The sequence below is a fragment of the Rhincodon typus genome, chromosome 10, assembly GCF_021869965.1.
Source record: "Rhincodon typus isolate 14 chromosome 10, sRhiTyp1.1, whole genome shotgun sequence".
Taxonomy (NCBI): Eukaryota; Metazoa; Chordata; class Chondrichthyes; order Orectolobiformes; family Rhincodontidae; genus Rhincodon; species Rhincodon typus.
Window position 1 is genome coordinate 30645862 of NC_063341.1, and position 3546 is coordinate 30649407.

Genomic DNA, 3546 nt, shown 5'->3' on the forward strand with positions numbered 1-3546 from the left:
TCCTTTATTCCTTTCAGCATTTGGAAATCAATTTGTTTGCTGGATATTTCCCAAAGCTACTTCAGTGATTTCTATTTTTCTTTCTTGCTAAAACTCGGGCCACAAAATTTGGTTGGGTGATGCTTGTCTCTCTGACACTTTTTTAGGCAAGCCCACTTCTGGTGTGATTGATTTTATTGTCGTGTGTACAATGTATGAGCAGTACAGGCAGATCATAGTAAGCAAGGATGTACAGATCAAAAAGACTTTAGACAGAGGCATACAGGTTACATTGCACAGGGTGTGTGCTAATCGAGATCAACGTTAGCAAGATCAGCATTGTTTCAGGCTAGAGAGACTGTGAATCAGTCTAATAACAGCTGGGAAGAAGCTGATCCTGAACCTGCTGGTGCATGTGTTCAGGTTTCTGTATCTTCTGCCTGATGAAAGAGGTTGTAAGAGGCCATTACTGGGTGCAATGGGTCTTTGATGCTGGAAGCCTTGCCACGGCGGTGAGCCATGTAAATGAAGTCCATGGATGGAAAGTTGACTTCTGTGATGGTCTGGGCTGTGCACATCAATTTCTGTAGTTTCTTATGGTCCTGGGCAAAGCAATTGCCACACCAGGCCTTAATGCACCCAGACAGTATGCTTTCAATGGTGCATCTGTAGAAGTTGATGAGGTCCTTACAGACATGCCAAATTTCCTGAGCAGCCTGAGGAGGAAGAAGTGTTGTTGTGCCTTCTTGACCATCACATCTACATGGGAAGTCCTAGACAAGTTGGTTATTGTCACACTGAGGAACTTGACGCTCTCCACCCCCTCCAACCTCAGTTCTGTTTGATGTAAATGGGGGCGTGTTCTCCTCTTTTCTTTCTGAAGTCAATGGTCAGTTCTTTAGTTTTGCCAACATTGAGGGAGAGGTTATTCTCATTGCACCATGTCACCAAGCCCTCTATCTCCCATCTATTTTTGACTCGTCGTTGGATATCTATCCCACTATGGTGGGGTCGTTAGCGAACTTGTAGATGGCATTCGTTTAGAATTTGGCAACACCGTTGTGGGTGTACAGGGAGTAAAGTAGGGGACTGAGGACGCCTCCTCGGAGGGTTCCAGTGTTGTGTTATGCAGACCTACACTCACTAACTATGGCCTGTTCCTCAAAACTGAGGATCCAATTGCAGAGGGTGGAACAGAGATGAAGATCATGGAGTTTTGAGATCAGTCTAGGAGTATATGGTGTTGAAGGTGGAGCTGTAGCTAATGAGGTGGAACAAAAACCGAAGTTACTGGAAACGCCCAGCAGGTCTGGCAGCATCTGTGAAGGAAAAATTAGTTAATGTTTTGGGTCCAGTGACCCTTCCTCAGAACAGGAAGGGTCACCAGACCCAAAATGTTAACTGATTTTTTTTTTTCCACAGATGCTGCCAAACCTGCTGAGCTTTTCCAGTAACTTCGGTTTTTGTTTCTGATTTACAGCATCTGCAGTTCTTTTGGTCAACGAGCAGGAGTCTGACATAGGTGTACGGCTTCCACTGTGTGGATCTGTTATGTCAGTAGACAAAGTGATGGGGATTGAGGCAGGGTGGGAGACTGCAGTTGATGTGGCTGTGACCAACCTGTCAAAGCACTTGCTGATTATTGAGGTCAGAGCTACTTGGTGGTAATCATTAAGGCATATGCTTTCTTAGGTATGGGGATGCTGGTGTGCTTCTTGAAGCAGGTAGGGACTTTGGCTTGTAGGAGGGAGATGTGATCCGCACAGGATCTGAGTGCTCAGCCGGGGACACTGTGTGAGTTGCGTTAATGCTATTTTGATGGGAGCATTAACCCACATGCAATCGCCACTGATTGAAAGAATGCAGAGTAGGTACATGGGGAAGTGATGGCCTAGTGATATTATCTCTGGACTGTTAATCGAAAGACCCACATGACATAGTGGGGACCCAGGTTCGAATCCCCCACGACAGCTGGTGGAATTTGAATTCAATAAAATATCTGGAATTAAGAATCTAATGACGATGAATCCATTGTCAATTGTCAGGAAAACCCCATCTGGTTCACTCATGTCCTTTAGGGAAGGAAACTGCCATTCTTACCTGCTGTGGCCTACAAGTGACTCCAGACCCCCAGCAATGTGGCTGACTCTGACCTGCTCTGTGGGCAATTTGGGATGTACAATAAATGTTACGTAGCTAGTGATGCCCTCATCCTGTTAATGAATAAAGAGATTGTGATGTCAATCTGTGTGTAATGTTGATTTGACGTTACTGCTTCTGTTTTGAAGCTCATCATACCAGCTAATATCTTTTGTATATGCAGACAATGAACATGCAATTAGCAGCATAAAAGTTTCCTCTCCAGACTGATTGAAAGGGATCATTGGCTCCTCCTTGTTTAATCCGTAGTTAATTTCTACAATTTCAAAAGAATAGTTCAAGAATTATGCCCTCCTAACTGTCCACAATCTATAAGCTTTTGAGAGAAAGATGTGTGCTCAACTTGTGTATTGACAATTTGATTAACTGTTTTTTTTGTGTTTATTATAAGTTATATGTGAACTATTAATCTTTAATTCCAACAAATGATTTCATATCTCAGATTTTTATCTCGGAAAAATCACTTAAAACAGTCTAAAATTCTTAAAATAATTGTACAGGGCACCGGACGTAACAGTGACCAAGTTTCTCAAATCTCTGTGGATTGCCAAGAAAAATGTCTGGGTAGTTTCCCTGCTGCATTTCCCACTTACCATCATTTGAAAAATCCGGTGTAATAAATCTTATGGATGGTGAATTTAAAAAAAAACCCATCTGCCTGCAAAAGCTGTCAAAGGAAAGTCACCAACGCTTATTTTGCATCCTTGACTTTACTAATGGAAAGTTCTAAAGTTCACCATTAGGTTAAATCTTTTTCAAAACACTAGTCCAGCATCGTTATTTGGCCCTGCAGCCAATCTGAGGCACAATGTTTTGGAAAGAATGTATAGCTTTGGTGAGGAAACAAGTGTGATTTATTACAATGGAGGAACGATGACCTGTGTACAAACACTGCACTAATTAGGGCCAATGTCCAAGAGCAGAGAAGATTAAATCCAATAAATATCTTCAAAATCATTAATCATAATGTCTTTGACAGTTAAATAAAAAGCTGTTTCTAGTGCCCGAAATGTTTTATTAATTGACTTTTATCTTTCCCTATTTCCTTGTTTAAAGAGTTGAAACCTGTTTTTCATTTTCAAGGCAGGAAAACGTTTCCAAACATCAATCCGCTTATAACAGTGGTTGACCAATCATAAATTTGAATTTCAGTTCCTTTCCTCTAGGAGTGAAGGCGATTGGATGGAGATATAATATATCCAGCGAGGGTAACAGCTGCGCCACTAATTGGTCAGAATCAACAATCCGAGGTCGACGATTGGAGGATCCTGCAGGTCAATTCGTGCAGGTAATTGGATATCAAGCCGGAACTATTGACTGATTGGCTAGTCCTTTATGAGGGCGATGCTGATTGGCGACCCGTACAGCAAAGCCGAAGTCGATTGGCTGAAGGGCTGGGTTTCGGTC